The sequence below is a fragment of the Triticum dicoccoides genome, chromosome 2A (assembly GCF_002162155.2).
Source record: "Triticum dicoccoides isolate Atlit2015 ecotype Zavitan chromosome 2A, WEW_v2.0, whole genome shotgun sequence".
NCBI lineage: Eukaryota > Viridiplantae > Streptophyta > Magnoliopsida > Poales > Poaceae > Triticum > Triticum dicoccoides.
In genome coordinates, this window is record NC_041382.1 from 5,911,836 (window position 1) to 5,918,246 (window position 6,411).

Below are 6,411 nucleotides of genomic sequence, written 5' to 3' on the forward strand. Positions count from 1 at the left end.
ATTGATGGCACACCCTGTTCTTAAGATCAAAATGGTTTTGAATCAGACCAGTCTGTAGGAATTTAGGGCCCTTAGAAAAAAACTAAACAAAGCCCTAACGTTCAAAACAAATTTGACTATATCATAATTTCACTTAATTATATAACAAGGATAGAAGTACTTATGCCAGCACGATGAATAAAAAAAAATGAATGCATGCATGTTCAACAATCTGAAGCGTGAACACAAAAAGGGTCGTACATTGAGTTCTAATTTGTAACGACAAAAGGTAATCACATTAAAAATTATGGGCATGTCACAAGGAACAAATATCAAGGCGAGTGCAAGCTAGGCAACACCAAAAATCTAAACGGTACACATATTTATGCACTACTCAGTAGGACCGGATGAAGACACTCGATGAGACTGACTAGTATTTTGAGAACAGCTCGAACCAACTGACAAAAATCGTGTCAACCGGGCGAATTTTGATATAAACATGTTGGATTTCATTTGAAATAAGATAATTTGTATATGAAACCGGACGATATGTCGTCCGCTGAATGAAAAACCTTAAAATAAAACACTAAACTACCGTATACCTGACGGTGACCTCATAGACTATGCCGGGCTGGTAGGTGGATCCTCCTGCGTCATCGTCGCCCGATGTGGCGTCGGAGTCGTCGGAGTCGGGCTTCAGGCGGGGGAAGGTGGCGGCTTCGCGGCAGCAGCCTGACGCTCACGGATGATCCTCTCGGCTTCCTCTTGTGCCGTACGTAGTACGGTTGTGGCCACCAGCGACATGGGCGGGGGGAGAAAGCGGCGGGCCTTGGAGGAGGAGGCACTGGCGGCGGCGGTCTCGCTGCGAGACCACTCCTCGTCGTACTTGGCCATCTCCCTGCAAGGCGGCGGAGACAACGCTTTCTCTTCTCCTCCAGCTCTGGGTCTGTCGCGATGTGTGGTGGCGGGACGTTGGAGTCAGCGAACTCCGACCGGCGCTCCATGTTGCCGCCGGCGCCGCTCCCTGTCAGTGGTCTCCTGCGTTGTTATGACGCTCTGGGACGACGAGGAGCTGCCACCGCCGCCGCCGAGGTAGTGGCGAAGGCGAGCGTGTGCTTTCGCGGTCGCATTAGGCACGCGCAGCGGCAAGCGGCGCTTCGCCTTGATGCGTCGGGGCAGCGGAGAGAGCGTCTCCTCCTTGACGCACATTGGTGGCAGTTAGAGGCGCACTTCCTTCAGGCGGCATCTGATTTGGACGCTGCAGTTGCATGGCGGAGAGCACGGATGGGATGTCGGTTCCAGCTTCACGGGGATCAGTGTCCCCGATGAAGGAGCCGGGCTATTGAGGTGGAGCACCAAGCGACGGAGCATCAGCTCCATCAGCTCCTCGTACTCGCGTCGGTGGAGGCGTACACCTGGCCCGCCATCGCCGACGCGGACTGCTCCTTCTGCGGCTGGTCGTCCTCATTGCCGGAGGAGATGACGATATCCTTCTTCGTCGAGGAGCCGTTCGCCGATGAGGTCGACAGCCCCAGAGTTCGAGGGCAGTGTCGCCACTATCCGCTCGAGCCCGCCCTAGAACCGCCTCCTGCAGGCGCCGAAGTATGGGACTTGCCCATCGCCAGAGTTGTGGAGGGAGATGGGCGGGGAGAGAGGAGGAGGAGGATATATTGCGATGTGGATGACGTCAAACTGTGGCTTATAAAGCCGCGACCAGGCCATGCGAACGACCGGTCAGCCGCTTCAATACGGCGTAGGGGCCGGAGTATGTTCCTCAGGAAGCTGCGTCCGCATTGAAGCGGTGGGTCCCGAGAGATTGCGTCAGTCAGCGCTATCCTCCCTGCCTCCGGCCACATCGCGCCAGCAATGCCGGCTGTTGGGTGCTCTAGACCGGTATGAGTGCGTCGCGGTAAGCGGCGTGTGCATTGGAAGAACAGAGCGGGAGGGGCGGGTGTGGGGTTTGGATGGGCCAGGGCGGTCAGACACGGGTGTGGCAGCAGCCTGGACTCCCGCAAAGCTCCCCACATCTGTCTCCGGTTTACGGGAGAAAGTACGTCCCAACTGCACCGCGGACCGATACAGATGCACGTTGAATGGCTTCGCAGTTCGGACAGCACGGTCTGAATGGATGTAGGAGGTTTGAAAGTCGGCGTTGGAGATGCCGTAACAGGTTGATGGATACCTCGAGCTTGAGCATCCACAACGGATTTCCTGTTAATGCTCCAACTCGATCTTCCCCCTCTCCTTTAATCCAGTTGCTTTCAGTATGTTTTTCATTTTCTGAGTTGAACTCTGTATATCGGATATTTCCTTTAAGAAATTAATAATGAAAAGGGATGTGAGCCCGGTTAGAACAAAAGAGTGTACCTTCACCTCCGTAGGACGCCCAACTGTGCCCACACGCGCGGGCGCGGTCAGCAGCAGCAGCCAGAGCAGCGGCAGACGCAGAGTTGTGCAAGCAGCAACGTCTCGATCGTGCACACGCACACACAAGACACAACACACGTATGATCCTCCCAGCACTGCACCGTGCAAGGAATGGGCGCGGCTGTGGGGTATCGATCGTACCAATTAATCCAGCCAAGACTCGAGATCTGGCCAACCTGTTTGACCCACCAGGAGAACAGGGATTCATCAATTATAGTACAAGTACGTACTACCAGCTTTTTAAGTCGCGTCACGTACGGTCAAATCGAGATGAATTTGTGAATTAATCGTGTTGAAAATGACGTGGTGCTAGCATGCAGCAACAAGTACGTAGTATAGTAGTATCATGGCCGCGTGAAATGGACAAGACTGGCCATTTTTCTAAACTTCAACACAAAATGGCCCTAGTATAAAAACATTTCATAAAGTGGTCTTTTGCACGATGCCCGGGGCTAGGGCGTCATGCTAGATAGCATATGACGCCCCGGGTAGGGTGCCATGCTATTTGGCATGACGCCCTAACCCGTGGCGCCATGCTACATGTTGCACCATCGCTTCCTAACCTGAGGCGTCATACTCTCTAGTATGGTGTCCTAGCCTCGGGCGTCATGCAAAATAGAGCCATTTTGTGAAATATTTTCAGATTGAGTTCATTTTGTGTTAAAGTTTAAAAAAAAGGTCAGTTTTATCTATTTTCACTATGGCCACTCAAAGTTTTCGAGGGTGAGGGAAAGGGGAAAACGGAGAGGACATAGTACTATTGGAAACAGATCCAGGCCTCTGCAGAAGCTGACCATCACATCATGATTTACTAGCCGTAACTTTGTGAGTGAAAAAACATGATTTTGACACTTGTAGTACAGTACACAGAGCATGACGCCCCAGTCCGGGCGTCATGCAAAAAAGGGTCATTTTATGAAATATTTTCAGATTGAGTTTATGTTGTGTTAAAATTTCAACAAAGTGTTAGTTTTATTTATTTTCACTATGGCCGCTCAAAGTTTTTGAGGGTGAGGGAAAGGGGAAAACGGAGAGGAGATAGCACTACTGGAAACAGATCCAAGCCTCTGCAGCAGCTGACCACCACATCATGATTTACTAGCCGTAACTTTGTGAGTGAAAAAACACGATTTTGACACTTGTAGTACAGTACTCCAGTGGTCAATAATTTGAGAGAGAGAGAGAGAGAGGGAAAGGACAGAGGACAGAGGGTGCACGAGTGGGTTGTTTGACACGAGAAAAATATCTAAGACTCCGCGAGAAGGGAAGGGGAGCGTATTTCTCTCTTGCGTCGGGGAAAAGAAGAAAAGAAAATTTGCGGGCGTGCCAGTATACCGTAGTACACAAAGAAATGGATACGGGAAACGAGTATTTCATTAATCTCATTGGAGAAACGAAATTACAAGATCCCGTAAAAAAAAGTGCACTTCGTGGCCTACTAGCGCGGCTAGCCTGACTATGGCGACTGCGGTCTACTGGTTCCCGGGGCCTCGGAAGGCTCCCGGTTAATTACACCCGCGGGTTGCTTCACGGATACCTCCGATTAAGCCGTGTGGTCGTCTTCGTCGTCTTCGCTTCGCGTCCTCCATGCATGATGATGGTGATGTATGTGTGGGCAGCGGCAGAGCCCGTGTCCTCGTCGGTACACGCGCCGCAAGTGGCGTGGCCTTAGCGGTGGCCGCGCCCGCCCTCGCCGTCGTGCCTCGTCGGTCTTGGCGGCGTTGGAGTAGTTGGTGTTGGGGTAGCATGGGTCGCGCTCAGCTTATACTTCTTGACGACCTGTTGCTTCATCGGGGTGTTCAAGGGGCTACGCCTTGCGGGTGTAACGGTTTGGGGAGACCGGCGTCAGTGTAAAAACTAACGCACGCTCACATGGGCGTGCCCAGGGTGGTTGGCACCTCATCTCGGCTAGACACCTAGTATTCGGCGGTCCGCCAAGACAAAGGGGGGCCGCCTCATGAGGCTGTGGAAAGGTAGCGTTGTAGAGGCCACGTCACGCTGGGCTGGTGCTACGCCAAGGGGTGACATGTACGCTGGTGACGCCGTGGACCTGTACGTCGCTGCTCTGTCCGCCACAGTGGGTGCACTCCAGTAGGAGGGACCGGCCTTGGACAGTGCTGTTGCAAATTCCAGCTCGATGAAGGATCTGTACGCCATTGACCTGTTCGTCGGGGACGCGTGCCTTGTAAAGGAAGAGACGGTCTTAGACCCGTCCTCGCGGACATTGGTTCCACCAAGGATCTGTACGCCGTGAAGGGAAAGGCGAGTTTCAGGCTGCGTCGTCAGCGAGCTCCGACTCCGCCACTTCGTCTCCTCCAAGAGCGTGATGCAAAACCTGTACGCCGGTGTACCCTTTGCCATGAACCTATTCACCGTGGCCCTGTTAGTCGCCATCTGTGTGTCACGACCTGTACGCCATGAGGTGTTCACCGAGCGCCATGAAGGCCGCCATGGTAGGGCGCCGGGGCTAGCGGTTGGGCTGCGTTGTTGGAGAGCTCCGGTGCTCCCGAGTAATCTCCAGCCATGTGACACCTGAAAGTGAAGGGCCTGGCGTAGACAAACCCCAACGATGTCGATGCAGTTTTCTGGTCCGGTGCAGTCGTCCTTGGCGGCGGCGACGACGCGATCACATAAGCATCGCCTCCGGTGTCCGGCACATACTCTACGTGTAGTGCATGTATGCTGGATGGCAGAGAGAGAGATGCAAGAGAAACAGTAATTAGACGATCATCTCACTATCAGGAAAAATGAGCTTGGTGTTCATGTCGTCGAAGTCCTTGCCGCCCTTGCACGGATGGCCGCCGGTCTCCATTGCGGCTGCGGTTCCTGCAAGATGTGTTCTGCCTCTGGTGTTTTGTGAATGGGTTTGCCATGTGTTGGATGGATGGGCGTGATGGCTGGCTGGTGAGTTGGATGGATGTAGCGCCGGCGACGAATGGATGTGGCGCTGGCGAGTCTTCTCTTAGGACGTGCGTGGTGAATGGATGGATCTCCTGATGGATGGATGTGTGCGTTGTGAAGGGCGGCGGCCTTGTGGCGTCTATGCGTGAAGTAGAGGACGGGGCTGCGTGATATTGAGCTCCGTGACGTCACCCTTCATGGCGCCTACTTGATGAAATTAATGAACGGTGTGTGACGGCGGGCTCCGGGTTGCCATCTTGAACGGCATCCCTGTGTGACGAAGTAGACGATGGGCTGCATGATGTCGAGCTCCGTGTCGTGTCGGTGTCGTTGCCGACGCTTGCTTGATGAAGTCGTCGGCGGGCGGCGTCCAGGCAGGCTCCGCTGCTTTGTCCTCTATGTCTCGATGAAGCGGGTGAAGGGCGTGACGGCGAACCATAGGTCTCCATCTCAAACGGCATCTCTTCGGTGTGACAAGGTAGACGACGGGCTGCACGATGTTGAGCTCCGTGTCGCCATCCTCCATGGCGCCGGCTTGACGACATCAATGGTGGGCGGCATCGTGGCGTGCTCCATGTCGTCGTCTTCCGCGGCACCATCTTTGATGAAGTGGACGTAAACGGCGTTGGCGACCTCGGTGCCGTCGACCTCCATGGCGCCGGCTCGACGACATCAACGGTGGGCGGCAGTGTGGCGTCGCTCCATGTTGTCTTCTACAGCGCCGCGGTAATGAAGTGGACGCGAGGGGTGATGGAGACCTTGGTGCCGTCGACCTTCATTTTATCGTCCTCCACGGCCACCGGTGGCTCCATCTCCGGCACGCCCTCCGCCTCTCCGCCTTGTCTTCTCTGCTGATGTTTGTGCGTGCCGGACTCCTCCGCCTTCTAGCTGTTCTTCTTGTGTAGCATCTGATAGATGAAAGGCATAGTAACAAATAGAATTAGTCAGCAAGGCTTGGTCTTCTCCCGTCTGTTCATCTCCTCGGGCGCCTGCTGTGGGTAGATCGCCACCGTGGCCGGCATCTCTTCCTCCTCAGCTTGCCATCGCTGCCACAATTTCTGGGGCGTTCCTTCTGGATCCCTCCCAGTGCCTCCTGGTGCGAGG